General features: G+C 45.7%; 1 long non-coding RNA gene across 1 annotated transcript in view; it reads right to left on the reverse strand.

The window, feature by feature from the left end:
* Positions 1–2,683: 2,683 nt before the first annotated feature.
* The window catches only part of LOC126944915 (uncharacterized), a 42,594-nt gene continuing 28,154 nt past the window's right edge, over positions 2,684–17,123 (reverse strand). Inside the window, exons 4-5 of the long non-coding RNA XR_007722224.1 lie at positions 10,692–10,893; positions 2,684–3,282 (exon numbers count right to left, since the gene is read on the reverse strand). This is a non-coding gene — a long non-coding RNA (uncharacterized LOC126944915). The remainder of the gene's footprint in view (positions 3,283–10,691; positions 10,894–17,123) is intronic.

Below are 17,123 nucleotides of genomic sequence, written 5' to 3' on the forward strand. Positions count from 1 at the left end.
GGAGCTAAGCCCACCTCCACTAGCTCCAGGGATGGGCACATGCTCTAAGTCCACCTGATTTGCACATTCCATTCCCCCTAGCTCTAGGGATTGATTTATGGGTGGATTTACTTCTGAGACTTCTTGAGCCATTAGGGAAGCGAAGAAAGTTGTGATGATATGTATCCAGAGCTACTAGCAGCTGTCTTAGCACCAAAAGGGGAGAACCTGCCTGAAAATGGAGCTGGTCCAGAGGAAACTAGAGCAGAGAGATGAAAGGACCAAGGGAGAGAGAGAGAAAATGCTAATACAATTGAGCACTCATATTCAGCCATCCCTGAAGTCCATCTTCCCCTGTAGTAACATAAACCAGTAATCTCCCTTTACTGCTTAGGTCAGCCTGAGTTGCAAATCTGTCGCTCTCAACTAAGCTTTTACTAGAGCAGTGGGAAAAAAAGAAAGAGAAAAAAAAGAAAAACAGCAAGCTTGACCTTCTCGCTTCTACTTTTAATCTTAGTTCTGACTTGTAGGAAGAAAAGTGCCGCCTTCTCCTTTTAGATATGTGAAGGTAACTCTCAGCTATCTGCCTGCTTTCCTCTGCCACTCTTCTGCCTCCACCACCACATACACAGGCACACACACACATGCATACAGACACATGCACACATATAATGCACACACATAATGCACACACACACAGTCTTCTCCAAGCTAAACTCCATAGCTCCCTCAACCATGAATCCAGACCCATCTTCAGCCCCTCCTCCCTCAGCAGCATCATTTTCAGGAAGTCTCCACTCAGACCTCCTGGACAAAAACTCCCTCCATGTGCAGAAAAGTCCTGAAGTATATCTGGTTAGGAACAGATAACTGAGGAAGGCAGGTCCCAACCGGGCTTCAGCCCTTTGTATTCAGTGTGTCCACATACAAAAGTGCAAGGGATCAGAGGCAGGCAACTTAGGAGGAAGCTCGGTGATAGGAGGGCGCAGACAGAGAGGCAAGGTCAGCAACACCACCCAGTGGGGGACGCCAGTTAATGGGAGGCAATTTTGAATTCAAATCCACTCTTTAAGACAGAGGTCACCAACTGGCAGCCTGCTTAGTGGACCAGCACACACTTACATTTCATTTGGCTTACACCGTGGTTTTAAATTATTTGAAACTGAAGAATGTCACATAAGAATCCAAACTTTCTTTTTTTAAATTACTTAATTATTTTGAGACAGAGTCTCACTCTGTTGCCCAGGCTGGAGTGCAGTGGCATGATCTCGGCTCACTGTGACCTCCGCCTCCCAGGTTCAAGTGATTCTCCTGCCTCAGCCTCCCGAGTAGCTGAAATTATAGGCACCCGCCACCATGCCCAGCTAATTTTTTGTATTTTCAATAGAGACGGGGTTTCACCTTGTTAGCCAGGATGGTCTCAATCTCCTGACCTCGTGATCCGCCCGCCTCAGCTTCCCAAAGTGCTGGGATTACAGGCATGAGCCACCATGCCTGGCCAAGAATCCAAAATTTCTAAGTCTCTTAGAAAGCTGGCACCACCAGGCCCATATCCCACAAGGTAACGACTGATTGGAGTGAGACATGGTAGCCCCTTTAAGAAAGGCCAGGACACTCCTATCTCCACCCTGTTGTCTCCCAACACCCTGCCATCGCTGGCATGTGTCAGCGAGCTTGTGCTGGCTGCTGTGTTTCCCATAGAAGAGAAAGACTCCTCTCTACCCCTGCCAATCAAATGGAAAAATAAACATCCATGTGTCCATGTGAGTGCATGATCTTTCTTTCTTTCCTTTTTTGCTTTCTTGCTTTCTTGTTTTCTTCCTCCCTCCCTCCCTTCCTCCCTCCTTTCTTCCTTTCTTTCTCTTTTCTTTCTTTTCCTTTCTCTTTTCTTTCTTTTCCTTTCTTTCGTTCTTTCTTTCTTTTCTTTTCTTTTCTTTTCTTTTCTTTTCTTTTTTTTTGACAGAGTCTTTCTTTGTCATCCAGGCTAGAGTTCAGTGGAACGATCTTGATTCACTGCAACCTCCACCTCCTGGGTTAAAGCGATTCTCCTGCCTCAGCCTCCTGAGTAGCTGGGATTACAGGTGCCCACGACCATGCCCAGTTGATTTTTGTATTTTTAGTAGAGACGGTGCTTCGCCATGTTGGCTAGGCTGGTCTCGAACTCCTGACCTCAAGTGATCCACCTGCCTTGGCCTCCCAAAGTGCTGGTGTACAGGCATAAGCCACCAAACCGGGTCAGCTGCTTGATTTTTCTTACATTTAGCCTGCTTCATTCACTTCCATTACTTCCCTGACCCCAGAAGTGATTGAAATAATTCTTACAAATTTCAAATATATTCAGAATTGATAAACAGTAATCATTGGCACAGCTCCATCAGATAAAATATTGAAATAATTCTGTGCTTATTGGTTCATTACCACTGTCCTGAGACCCTGGGGGTCTCCCCCGGTGCCTAACCACAGTCTCTGGCACTTCCCGCCCTCTGCAGTGATGCAAGTCAGGGGATAACTGCCACGCGAATCCCTACCTTCCCACGGCGATGCGGCAGGTCAGGAGGTAAGGCCCGGCACTGCAGTTGGTAACCCTTTCTGACTGGCCAGTGCCCCAACTGAACCACTTGTCCATGGTTTGCGTCTCACCCTTGAAAACACTCCACAGTTATCTTACTTTGAGTTCCCCTAGAGGCAGACTGTGAGACACAGATTTGGGTGCAGGTCATTTACTTTGGATGCGATCTCAGGAGGCAACAGTAAGAGAGTGAGGAAGTGAGGCCAGGAAGGGAAGGCAAGACAGGGGTGTCGATGAGCAGGTTACCAGGGTTGGACAATGGGAGCTTGAGCATGCTGGGGACTTGTGGGAGATTGCATAGAGCACATCTCAGGGCTGTCCCACCTGAGAGGGGAGGAAGCTGAGAATTTATCCACCAGCTCCATTTGTCATTGGTAGAGAGCTGCTTCCAAGGACATTAACTCCCTGGCACTTCTGGCCTGGCCTGTGTTCAGCTGAGAAAGGCTGCCAGGCAGGTAGAGAAGTGCGAATGCTTACAGCAGGTAGCTGGTGGTGTGCACTGAACAATTCACTGAAGAAGCGGGCAGGTATGACAGAGTCTGCTGCAGCAGTAAAAATCAGTGATGACATGCATGGCAGGCAGAACTGCTTTCCAGGTGGCAGGGGATCCCCAGTCATGGAGGTTTACCAAAAGGAGACTGGCTGTGTTTTTCCTGGATGATTTGTTTATATAAGATCCCACAATTCTCTGGCTCCTGGACTGCTTATTTGCAGAAATTTCAGGATTCTCCTGGCTGGGAAAAAAAAAAAAAAAAAAAAAAAAAAAAAAAAAAAAAAAAAAAAACATGGAGAAACTTCAACATTCAACATTCTAGGAAAATTTGGCTCCACAAAGATACTATCGACTCATTGCCTGCTTCCTGCTAATCTAACCATTTTCAAATTCCCCTTCGCAATTACTGCAATCAAGTTATTATCAATCATACTATCAATTGCTTGCCCCGCTCTAGGATGTAGGTTAAATATTCTTGTGTCAGTGGGATGCTGCATCCTAGATTTTCATTGAAATCTAATGACTTTCATCTTCAAAGAAACTGTTTGGAGCTAGCGCTCCATCCCCACCCCTGCTGGTTTAATTACGGCACTTCATACATTTCGCATTCTGAAGATAAACACCCTGTTCAGCGTTTATCCCAGGGAGATGCTTTTCAAGGGGTAATGTTCCTAAAGTGCCCACTCCAGCGAGAGGATGGCTCATCACCTCAACCTTATGAATGTGTACTGGCTTCTGGTGAAGTGCAGCCAGGAGGCTTCGGCATCCTCCCAGCTGGTGCCTCCCTGTGCTGGGACCTGGGCCCGTGCTCCAAACAGCCACAGAGAGAGTCTTGGTGATCGAGGCTGGAAATAATACCAGATCATTGAGTGGGCACTTCTGGAAAGTAGAGCATTTGGGTATTTTTCCAAAGCATTGTTATACGTTTAATGTGTGCTTCCTCAATTTTCCCACCATTTATTGAACATTCATTTAACAGGTATCGCACCACCACCAAGTCATCAAGACCTGGAGAAGGTGGGAGGAATTTAGGAAAGATAGTGCAAGATGGAGAAGATGGGTACCACTGGTGGTCCTGAGATCAATGGGGCAATGGGTGTTGTAGCTCATCCTGCCACCTCCCTTCTTCTAAGTGTCCCCTAAGAAAGAGAGGCCCATGGGAACTATGAATGCCTGTCATGTGCCAGGTACCATAGGCACAGCAGTAGACAATGCAGGTATCCTTCAAAGCATCCTGTCCACACAAAAGTCACATTTCCAAGGAGCAGGACCACACACACACACGGAAATATAAAACAATCACTAATTAGGATAAGATCCATGAAAGGGAAAATAGAACCCCACAGTAAAGAAATATAGAAGGGAAGGTGTTTAGGAGAGTTGAGCAGAGAAAGTGTATCAATTTAGGTCTTCTGAGAAGCAGATGTCAAGACAGGAGTGGATGTGCAAGAGATTGTTAGGCAGAATGTCGATGAAGGATAAAAGGTGAAGGAACAAGACGAGACGGGGAGAGCCTTCAGGTTGAAATGCATATCTGACACCTGGGAAAGGAGAGAGAGAAGGAGGGATTGAGTAGGGAGAGTCTCAGATACAGTGGAGCTCTGAGAAAGACTCAGTCGGGTTCATGAGGAGTTCTGGGAAAGACTCGGTCAGATTCAGTGGGTAGTACCTGAACAAAGCAGATGCACATCAGGCAGGAATGGTCCAACCCTAGAACCCAATGTTCTCAGTCACTAACAGCAGCCTGGGGGAAATGTGGGCTTAACATGAATGTAATGGTGGATCCTAAGGTGTGGCTGCTAGGGGCTGCCATTCAACGATGCTCCCCACACTAGGTCCTCTTGAGCGGAAAGCTACATGGGGCATCTCTATGGCCTCCACAGTCCACCCCTTGCTTTTACAGGTCCATTTCTCCACACATGTTTGGGGAGCAATTCCTCCCTAATTCCCATGGGCCTCTCTTTCTGAGGGGACACTTAGAAGACAGAAGGTGGCAGGATGAGCTACAACCCCCATCACCCCATTGATCTCAGGACCACAAATGGCACTAACCTTCTCCTTCTTCCACTGTCCTTCCTAAATTCCTCCCACCTTCTCCAGGTCTTGATGACTCATTGGTGGTGTGATGCAACCCTTCATTGCTAAGGAGTCTGAGTCCTTGGTAATCATACATTTCTTTTTTGTTTTGTTTTGTTGTTTTTTGTTTGTTTGCTGTTTGTTTGAGACAGAGTCTGGCTCTCTTGCCCAGGCTGGAGTGCAATGGCGTGATCTTGGCTCACTGCAACCTCTGCCTCCCAGGCTCAAGCCATCCTCTCACCTCAGCCTCCCAAGTAACTGGGATTACAGATGCATCCAAGTAACAAATCCCAAGTAACTGGGATTACAGGTCAACCATGCATGGATAATTTTGTGGGTTTTTTTGTAGAAATGGGGTTTTGCCATGTTGCCCAGGCTGGTCTTGAATTCCTGGGCTCAAGAGATCTGCCCACCTTGGCCTCTCAAAGTGCTGGGATTATAGGTGTGAGCCGCCACAACCAGACTTATCATACATTTCTTACTTTGTGTTTTCTGCATGTGTTCCTTCACAGTTACAATGGGGAAAGGGAAAACCAAGTTCCACACATATTCCTCTTCATTCCCATTGTGTACTAGCAGCCCTATCCCTTCCTGATGATAGGATCTATTATCCCTGCCATGATGGTGACTCCTCTCTTACCTGCTAGCCCCCAGATACAAAGTATTTAAAGCACCCTGGTAGCAGTGGTAGTTTTGTAATTCAATGGTACTCTTGCTGTGTCCCTGGCAAGAGTGTATCCTCTTTGGGAACCAAAATATTTAATCCCGCAGAGTCCACGGTTAGGGGGATGGAAAGCATAAAGTTTCCTGCAAGGTCAGTGGGAATAATGTTAAGGGATGCTTCCTTTCCTTGGTTCCTGAGTCCATGTACTTTTCCTACCTGGGACCCAGGAATCTCTGATAGAATGCATATATTGCCTTCTGAAAGATGGCATCTGATGGGCTTGCCGCCAAGCTGGCACTTACTTGTGCATTTGGAAGGCCATTCTAACATTATATGAGGCCAGCTCTTTCTGGATGATATGGTACATGACACAACCAGTAGACCCTAAGGTCACTGACTCAATTTTACACCTCCTTCACTATAAAATGGGTTCCCTAGACAGATGCTACATTGTGTGAGATTCCATGTCTGTGAATCAGGAATTCTACAAATCTCTGAATAGTTGTGCCAGCTGAGACTCTGCAGGCAGAAAGGCAGAACTACACCTGTAACAGGTACCTATCCTATAAGGTTGAACCACTGGTCCTTCTAGAACAGAAGGGGCCCAATGTAGTCAACTTGCTACCAAGTGGCTCAGTGGTCTCCTTGAGGAATAGTGCCAGATCTAGAGGCTCGGTATTGGTCCATGGTGCTGGCAAATTAGGTATTCAGTGGCAGCAGTAGCTAAATTGTCTTTCCTTTCTGGAAATTCATAATTAGACCCATACTAACCTTTGTCTCTACAATCATGGCCATTCTATTCATTTGTCCATTCTGCCAGTTCTGGGGTGGCCAATGATGAAGGGTGGTTACAGTCAACTGGCTGAGTCATTTTGTCTTCTTATTCAGTGCCTCTTCTGTGGTGGATAGTTTCTGGTCAGAGTTAATATGTGATAAAAAAATCTTCAGAGTTCACACCAACGTCCATATGTCCATCCACATGTCTCAACCTCAGACCTCCTTGTCTCCAATCCTTTCATCCTTTTCCTGCCAGGACTCTGATCAGTCAGTCAGGCTATTGGCCTCTGTCCAGGAATCTTTATATATTCTCAACTCAGGCCACTTCTCCTTGCTTTGAAAGATATTTTTTCTGGGTATACAATTCTAAGTTGATATGTTTTTTTTCTTTTGTTTTTTTAAAAATATTGCTCCACTGTCTTCCCACTTGCATTGTTTCCAACAAGAAATTTTCTGTCACCATTATCTTTATCTGTGTATACCATGACTCTTGTTTTCTCCCCTCTGGCTGCTTTTAAGGCTTTCTTTTTATAACCAGTTTTGAGTAGTTTGATTACAATCTGCCTTGTTATGGATTTCTTAATGTTTCTTGCTCTTCAATTTTGTGGAATTTCTTGAATCCGTGAGTTTATAGTTTTTATCAAGTTTGGGAAATATTTTAGCCATTATTTTTTAAAATTTTTATCCATGCTTCTCTCTTCTCTCCTTTGAGTACTCTACATATAACACGTCAAATAAAGTTGTCCCGCAGTTCACTGATGCTCTGTTTGTTTTTGTTCTTGTTGTCTTTCTTCTGTGTGTTTCAGCTCAGATAGATTCTACTGCTATGTCTTCAAGTCACTAATCTTTTCTTCTGCAGTATCTAGTATACCATTGATCTCATGCAATGTATTTTTTATCTCACATATTGTACTATGAGACCTAGAAGTTCAATTTGGATCATTTTTTCTATTGCATATCACTACTTAACTTTTAAAATATATACAACACTACTAAATATTAACTAATGTCTGCTAATTCTAACTTCTGTGTCAGTTTTAGTAAATTTTATTTGCCTGATTTTTCTCCTTATTATGGGAGACATTTTAATGCTTTTTTTCATGCCTAGTATTTTTTTATTGAATGTGAAGTATTGTGGATTTTACTTTGCTGTTTGCTGGATTTTTTAATTCCTAAAAGTATTCTTGAGCTTTGTTTTGGATACAGTTCAGTTACGCAGAAACAGTTTGCTCCTTCAGGGTCTTGCTTTTAAGATTCATTAGGCAGAACCAGAACAATGTCCAATCTACAGTGAATTATTCTACACTACTGAGTCAAGACCCTTCTGTGTATTCTACCCAATACCTCCTGAATTTTTAGATTTTCCCTTATGGCTAATGGAAACACGCACTGTTTCCAGCCCTCTGTGAGTATGGAGTGCTATTCCTTATAATCCTTTCAGAGGGTTCTATCCCTAGCCCTGGTCAGTTTCCTCACACGTAGGTATTTATCAGTTCTTTTCTGAATACCTGAGGGAATCCTTCTGTAGACCTCTAGAGTTATCCACCTGTGCAGCATTCTCTTCTCCAGGGTACCATCCTACAAACTCTACCTGCCTTTTTCTCTCCCAACTTTCAACTCTGCCTTCTGAACTCGAGAGTCTACCTGAGTTTCCCCTTTCTGGGCCATAATCTGGAAAATTTCTCATGGTAATAAGATGGGGCACTCATAGGGCTCCCTTCATTTGATTTCCATTTCTGAAAGGTTATTCCTCTTCCTTGCCTAAATTTTCATGTCTTGAAAACTAATGTTTCACATATTTTGTGTATTTTTGGTTGTTTCAGGAACAAGAGCAAATCTGAAACTTGCTACTCCATCTTAGCTGAAAACAGAAGTTCTCCACCTCTGTTCCTCCATATTTGCCTTCTGTTTGTAAATGTTAGGCAGCAGTCTTATTGGCTGCCTGAATATTTTGCCTCTAAAGACACCAGGCTCGTTATCCATGCTCTCAGTTCAAGCCACCATCGCAGCCCTTCTGACCTTGCCAGTCTTTGTGATAATTGCAGTCCTCTGGCTTCTGCTATATTAGGAAGTCATTATCTTCCTAATGGTCCAGTTCTGCATCTGCCTCTCCTATCAGCAGCCTTAATCTGAGGAGGAGAGCCAACAATGAGTTACTTGGGAGGCTGGTGTGCTTCTCACCAGTGCACTCCTGATGTTATTGGTGAATGGTGTGTCCTCTTGATCCTCTAATGGAACATATCCTCTATGGGCCTTCTGGCCTCATATACTGCATGTCCCTTTCCCTCAGGTTTTTTCCTCCTGCCAGAGAAACTCAGCTATTTCTACTTCATCTCAGTATGGGCCATTGCCTTCTCTAGGCTTCTAGAAGCTTCTTTAGCAGTGAGTTTGTCCCATTTCCTCAGGCCTTTGCAAGGCTATTAAATCTTAGTTCCAAGAAAGTGATGTCAATTCAATGAATTCTTATTTGTTCAGTTATATGTTCTGGATCTTTTCATCAAACACTCCAGAAATCCTATCCCAGAGGTACTCTTTTGCCTCCTGACAGTACATACTTGCTCATTCATGCAACTCCCTCAGAAGACCTCTTTCTCCTCTTGTCAGGTGAGCATGCTCACAGTAGGTTTATACTGGCCTGGTATTCATATATTAATATAGAAATTGAAGCATGCCATACCTAATAAAGGTGCACAAATCCTGAGTGTATTGATGGATTAATTTGCATGAAGTAAACACACCCAGACATCCATCACCCAGGTCAAGAAATGAAACATGGTCAGCGCTCCAGAAGCTCACCTTGTGGTACCTTCTAGTCAATGCCTCCCTTCTAAAGATAAGCATGAGCCTGACTTTTGCATCACAGGTAAATTTTGTTTGACTGTGAACTCTTTATAAGTGGAATCATGCAGTATGTATGCCTTTGTGTCTGGCTTCTTTGCCTCAACCATGTTTGTGAGTTTCATCCACATTTTCTCATGAGGTTGTAGTTCATGCATTCTCATTGCTGAGTAGTAACCCACCATATGATTATATCACAATATAATAATCTTTTTTACTGTTTATGGGCATTGGTTTTTTTTCCAGTTTTGTGATATCACCAATAGCACTGCTATAAGCACTCTTGTATGTGTCGGTTGGTGAACATAGGAGCACATTTCTGTTGGGTGCATATGAAGGAGTAGAATTGTGGGGTCTCTAGGTAGGTGTATGTGCATCAACTATATTTTGAAACAAGCTGGTGAGTGGGACTTTTCTCTCTAAGTCCCTGATCTAAGTTTGTCACAAGATAAGTGATAAGTGCCCTATATTCTATAGAGGAGCTGGAGGACACACCCCCTCAGACTTCTTAAGAGGTATCCTAACAGGTCACCCACTAAGACCTAACAGTATCCCCATCACCCACTCCAATCTATATAAGGAGAAGAGTAAATGTTTGAGAGAAATATGGGGAAGTAGATAGTCAGCTTTGAGAGTTGTCATCCTGGGCAGAGAGCACTGTGACTCAGGAAGAGGGACAGAAAGGGACCAGGCATGGAAGGTACAGCAGCCACCAAGTATGGGACGTTGCTCAAGAGATTGGCTTCAGGGACCAGCCTGACACCCATGGCTGGTGGCTTGCTGAGCTGTGGAGTCTGGGAGCCCCATTCCACCCTCAACTGGGATAGGATGAGATGAGATAAGAACCGTCCTGGGAGTGTATACTTAGGAGCTTAAGGACACATGTCTTAGGCTGGGTTCCCCCTGGAATCTGACCCCGTGCTAAAGACTCAAGCACAGCAGTTTGATAAATATTCCAGGAAGTACTGAGAGGGAAGTAGGAAAATGAGAGAGGGATGGAAAGGAAGCCAGTACAGTGTGCATTAATGAGCAGGGACCGTTGTGGGCAACTGGAGCTCAAACCCATTGATGACTATCATGCACACACCGTGACCCAAATAAAGGCAAGGAAGCTGGGGTGTTTGTCCACCGACTCCTATTCCCAGGCATGTAAGCTCCCCTGGTACATTGAGCAGAGCCCACAGGAAGAAAGTCACAGGTGCTAACCACGACTTTCACCCCATGGAATATGACAACAAGGAGAAGTGCATACCTGCTACAGCATATACGTACGGAGATTCACACCCGCTTCTTACCTGGAGAAACTCTGGAAGTGGGGGTCACGCTGGGGCAGCCTTCTGTGGAAAGGTGAGGAGAGAGGCAGCAGCAGGCACCCTATACCACCTCAATTTGCTGTAGCAAGACTGCACAAGTTTCCTGTGGACCAAATACAGGCCACGGGAGGTAGCTAGGCTCAAGATGTCTTGAAGGCATCTTGTCTGTTAGTTGTAGGGTTTCCTGCAAGAAAGGAGAGCAAGAGGAAGGTCCCATGAGGTCAGCCAGAGAACAGGCAACCCACACCCAGAAATAGTGTCACACAGAGATCCTTCCTGAGAAAACCATGATGCCCCATGAAAGCCAACAGAAGGTGCCACTCCCTGATAGAATTGATGCCTTGTAACGGCCCATCCAGGATGACATCTGTCCTCTCACCTCAGGGCTCACAGACAGGGGATAGAACACCCACAGCAGCAGATAAGAGGGCAAGGAGGGAGAAACATGCTAGACAGTCCCAATTCCCCAACCTCCCCTCCTCCAGGATTCCAGCTCAGGTCAGGCTGAGACAAGAGGAGGGAGGAAGACTGGAATAGCCTGCAAGACTGGATTTGATAGAAACTGGGCAGGACATTTTAATACCTGAAAATGAGTCAATTGCAGAAGTTAACAGGAAAGCTAACCCATCCATCTGAGATATTGACAAGGGAGGAGCAGACAAGACAGTTTGAAGGCAGTAGTGTGTGAAGACTGTTTCATAAATGGCTAACATCCCTGTCCTGCTTCTCCCTCCTATGTCTGAAATGCCCCTGCCCTCAGCCCACCACAGCAGAATCCTTTCTCTCCCTGAGACACAGGGTTTTCAGCCAAGCATCATCACCATCCCTCCAACCATTCCAGTAACGTGTTCCTATGTTCCCAACGGGGTGGGCCTGGCCTTCCCAGGGTAGGTGCATCTCTCAGGCATTACCAATCACAGGGCTCCATCCCATCAAAGCTAGGAAGAAAAAGATGCTCGCAGGATGTCCTGTGTTTTCTTAGAGTCTGTATTCATCTACTGGGCATCTACTCACTGGGTCAATTGTATTAACAATATTTCCTTTTTTTCTGTAGTATTGATGCTCTGACATTTGTGGTCTCTCTAACTGGGGAGAAACTGCCTCTCCCAGGACTAGCTGATTCCTAGAGATAATAAACAACTCAACCTGACTACACACCTTTCATATGCAAACCAACCAACCCTGAGTTCACACCCCCAAACACCTCCTTTATTCAACTCTCACGCCGCAAGGCAATATTTGCCCTGCCCCACATCAACCCAAGCTCAAGTACCAGACCACTAGGCACAAGTCCCTATGCCCCAAAGCCTCCCAGAATTATTCAGAATAGCTAATTCCAAACTAACTACCCCACACACCCATAGCCAATGCCTTGCCTTGCCTGAGGAAACCCTAATCAAGGCTCAGGCAGAGGCTTTCCCCTCACTCCCTCTGCCTCCTGACCAAAGCTGATGCTTCTCTCTGTGGCCTCGTGGTGTGGTATGTCCCTCCTCTCATGAGCTGTTCAGTAATAAAGGTCTTATTTCAATGTCATGGACCCCTTTGTGTCATCCCATGGCCACCTCTGTATATTAAAATCCTGCAGGAGGCCAGGCGCGGTGGCTCAAGCCTGTAATCCCAGCACTTTGGGAGGCCGAGACGGGCGGATCACGAGGTCAGGAGATCGAGACCATCCTGGCTGACACGGTGAAACCCCGTCTGTACTAAAAAATACAAAAAACTAGCCGGGCGAGGTGGCGGGAGCCTGTAATCCCAGCTACTCGGGAGGCTGAGGCCGGAGAATGGCGTGAACCCGGGAGGCGGAGCTTGCAGTGAGCTGAGATCCGGCCACTGCACTCCAGCCTGGGCGGCAGAGCGAGACTCCGTCTCAAAAAAAAAAAAAAAAAAAAAATCCTGCAGGTACACTTTGAGACACAGGATACAAGGGCCTTGAAAACTGGCGCTGTCAGGGGCATCTTTACAGCCCCATGTAGAGAGCTGCTAAATAACCACCCCAACCCAGGGGAGGCAGAGCTGAGAAATGAACACACGGCCACAGTGTGGACCACACTTTTGTAGCACCTGGGTTCATAGGCTTCACCCTGAGCATTCTGTTTATATAAGCCACAAACAAAACAAAACAAAAGTTTTTTTTTTTTCTGTTTTTTTTTTCTTAACTTTCCTTTAACCAGGTCAAGATGCACTTTCTAATCTTTGTAGCTAAACGTTCTGGCTAACGTACTCTCTTCCCAAATCCCTGATTAAGTCTCACCTCCTCCAGGGAGCCATCCCAGGTTACCCCAACGTCCCAGTCTCTCCCTCCTCAGAATGCCAACTGCTCCTAGGATCTTGTAACATCTTCTATTACTCTCTCACATGCCATCTCATACTATTCTCTAACCGTCCCATGATTTCCCTGTGCTCCCAGTTTCTAGAGAGCAGGGGTGCTCTTTAGGTCTCTTCCTGGGAATGCTCTTACGCCTCTAATTAATTTGGGAGCCTCCCAGTGGTACCTATCTGTGATCAAATCATCAATGGTCTAACAGCAGGTGATCTTCCTGCCCCTCCTTATCCCTAGATGCCCACACATGGCCTCACTGGAGAGGCTATGTATAAACCCAGCTGCAATTTCCCTGCATCTTATCCTAAAATTCAAAGACATCACAATTTCCCCTTGACTTCTCCTGAAAACTCAAGAACCACATCACTTCTCAAGGCTCACCTGGCCTGGCTCACCAGCCAGTGGAAAAGCCCAAATGGGCTAACACTAATGTAAACCCTTGTGGGTACCTAGTTCACCTTTGGTTTATCTCACCTTCCCCAACTGGTTAATTATGGGGAGAGGAAGAGAGTAATGACACCACTTCCCAGCCTCTATGGTCTGGTCCATTCATGGAGAGGACACAGCACTTTGGGGGTCACAGTATTCTGAGTTCAAGTCCTGGCTCTACCACTGCCTGACTGTATGTTTTCAGGCAAGTCTCGTCCCTCTCTCCAATCCTTGGGAACTTTTGATCTGAAATAGGGTCATTAATAATCCAGACAGTGAACTGGGTGCAGTGGCTTATGCCTGTAATCCCAGCACTTTGGGAGGCTGAGGCAAGCGGATCACCTGAGGTCAGGAGTTCGAGACCAGCCTGGTCAACATGGTGAAACCCTGTCTCTACTAAAAATACAAAAAATTAGCCAGGCATGGTGGTGGATGCCCATAATCCCAGCTACTCAGGAGGCTGAGGCAGGAGAATCCCTTGAACCCAGGAGCGGAGGTTGCGGTGAGCCAAGACCATGCCATTACACTCCAGCCTGAGCAACAGAGAGACTCTGTCTCAGAAAAAAGAATGAATGAAAGAAAGAAAGAAAGAAAGAGAAAGAGGGAAAGAAAGAAAGACAGAAAGAGAGAAACAGAAAGAGAGAGAAAGAGAAAGAAAGAAAGAAGGAAGAAGAAGAGAAAAAGAGAGAAAGAAAGAAAGAAAGAAAGAATGAAAGATGAAAGAAAGAAAGAAAGAAAGAAAGAAAGAAAGAAAGAAAGAAAGAAAAAGAAAGAAAGAAAGACGAGAGTAAAGAAGCCAGTATGTTCATGTATATTTTGTCTTAACATAAAGCTAGAAGGAATATTTAAGTGAAAATTGCAAAAGTAAGACAATCTTAAAAAAAGTATCAACAAAATAATTATAGAGTGGATGCATGGGCAGATATAGCAACAACAACAATAATAATAAAGATAATTGGTGATAAGGGCAAGAGGCCAAATCTATTTCCTAAAAATGAAAAGCAATGTTCATAATAAAAGCTTGGAAAGAATAATATCAAGCAAAACCATATTTCATTTTAATGTGTAAAGTACTTTCTCATCTATGATCTACTGGGCTAATCTCATGCAGTGAATGTTCCTGCTCTCCATTTTAACAAAATAATTAAAACTGAGGTTCAGAAAGACTAAGAGGCTTGTCCTTGGTCGTGTCAAGGCAAAGCCAGGGTTATATATCAGACTGGTCTGGACACTACTTAGAAAAAAGAAAAATCTCCGCACCTGATTCTGGGAGAATCATTCTAGGAAGAGTACGGTTCAGGCCAGATTCTTGTCCCAGCACCTTCTATCCTGAAGACACACCCCAAAGGTAGTTGGGATCATCCCCTTGGGCAGCAAGGGGCACGTTCACCCAGATCCCCAACTAAAATGTCTCTGCCTCATGAGTTTAAATGATTAGCTGCTTCCAACCTAGTCCCCTCTTCTCCACCCATCCCTTCCTCCCCGACTCTGGGGCGCTGACACTCCACTGGAGTGGCAACTCTTTTGAGGACGCTAAAAATTGCTTTATTTTTCACCACTAATTTGCCAACAAGCTCAGTCGTCCATCCAGTTGGCCCGAAATGAAATTCTATAATTATACAAAAGCCTGGGTCAGCGACCTTCTGATTGCAATATCTTGTCTCTTTTGTCCCTTCCTTCCACCACCTCACCCATGGGACGAAATTGCTTCGGCTCCTCCGGCAGCCTCCGGAATGAGGTGGTATTGGAAACTAGTGAGGCGTGGCCCTGCGGAGGTGTTCATAGCTTTGCAATAATTTACCCATTTTCATTTGTTTGATTTCATTAACACCTGGGTCTCAGGGGAGAGCCCAGTTGGGAAGGAGGGAAAAAACAAGTGATTTCAGTTGAAATCGAGTGGTTGTCACTGCCTTGTCTTGCAATACCAAGGGAGTGTGGAATGCCAAGGGTGTAGTGGGGTCTGAGAAGGGTGATGAAGGAGGCCTCTCCATACAGGCAGCTTCTGCTAAAAAGTCTTGCCTTTCACAATCCTCGGTCCTCAAGGGTCCCGTCTCTCAAACTCACCCCGTTGACACAAGGGTATGCCCTACACCAGTGTCCCTTTCTCAACAAGCCAGCCTTACTGACCCATTGGGCCGAGGTTACCAGGGTGGCTGCATTCAGACAGCATGGCTTAGTGTAAGGGCATGGATGCCCATAACTAGGATCCAATCTGACTCCACCTCCTGCTTGCCTGGTGGCCTCGAACATGGAGCTTCAACTCCAGGAGCCTCAGTTTCTCTCATAAATAAAGTAGAGATGACAGCACCTACCTCATAAAGTTGCTGCAAGAATTAGCTGGGATAATGAATGGGGAAGAGTCCTGAATGCTGTGTCTGACACATTGTGAGTGCTCAGTGGAGAAAGAACAATAGTAGTAGTTGCCATCTTTATGATTTTCTCTTCTTTTTCATCTTTGCTATCACCATCATCATCATTATCATCATCATCATCACCATCATCAATCATCACTCCCCACCTGGCCATCTCAGCCTCCACAGGCTCTCAGCAGACAGAACCCAGTCTCAGAGGGAAGGCTGAAATGCTCACTGGCAGTGAGCAAAGTCCCCGGGCCCAGCTTCCTCCAGAGAGTGACTTTGATCCAGTATAAGTCACACTACCGACCGGCATGGCACACCCTTGCTCAAAGGCATAAGAATTCTGGTGACTTTGTGATGTCCAAGTGATGGAGAAGGACACTCCATTGGCTAATGGCATCTGATGGTGAGACAGCCCCTTGTGGCCAGTCTGGATCTGTTTATTCTCCCCGTTCCCTAGAGCATCCCAGCCTTCCCCAGGGCTGGGAAGCAAAAGCCATTGCCATTTTAGCCCATGGAAATAGCAGACAGTTGGAAACATCACTTTGGGGTGCAAGGGTCTTCCAGAGGTCCCTTGAATCAGCAACAAGGGGCCTTAGAGTCTGCTTCCATCCTCACAAGAGGTTGATCTGCCTGTAAAGGCAAGTCCTTCTATTGCCAGTAACAAGAATGTGCTGATGACAACAGCTGGCATTTATTGAGCACTTACTGTGTGCAATGTTCTAGGCACTGTCCATGTGTTAACTCACTTCACCCTTATGAGTGACTGCCGTGTTTGTCCCCATTCTATTGCTGAGAAAGCTCAGGCAACAGGAAGTTAAGGCCCTTGGTCTGACAACCAAGAGTGGTCGAGCAAAGACTCAATCTGGTCTGCCTGACCCTAAAGTCCACGTCTTCCAGCTTTTGGACAGCTCCGGCCATTACAAAATCCTTCAGTAATTGGAATTAAAATCTTCTTCCTGGAACTTGTGCCCCTTGGTCATGGTTCTGCATTTAGGATTCTCTCTGCAGAACTCAACCCCCTCCAGTGAGACAGCCATGTCCAGGGATGCCTTCAGCTCCCAGTGCCCCCACCCAGCTCCTCAACTCCAGACTGCAAATGCCATTAACCGTAGCTCACGGGCCATGAGGTAAAGAGCTCCCTTGCCCAGCCATTCTCCTCTGGACCACCCTTTAAACAGAAGCCTCAGAACAAGCTCTGATGGCAGCAAAGGGAGGGGAACATCATCTCTACCCTTCCAGATGCCCAGCCTCTCATCGGGAATTCTTGACTACACAGTTCTGAAATTTCCCCATGCTCCAGAATCC

This window comes from Macaca thibetana, chromosome 20 (assembly GCF_024542745.1).
Source record: "Macaca thibetana thibetana isolate TM-01 chromosome 20, ASM2454274v1, whole genome shotgun sequence".
NCBI classification, from domain to species: Eukaryota; Metazoa; Chordata; class Mammalia; order Primates; family Cercopithecidae; genus Macaca; species Macaca thibetana.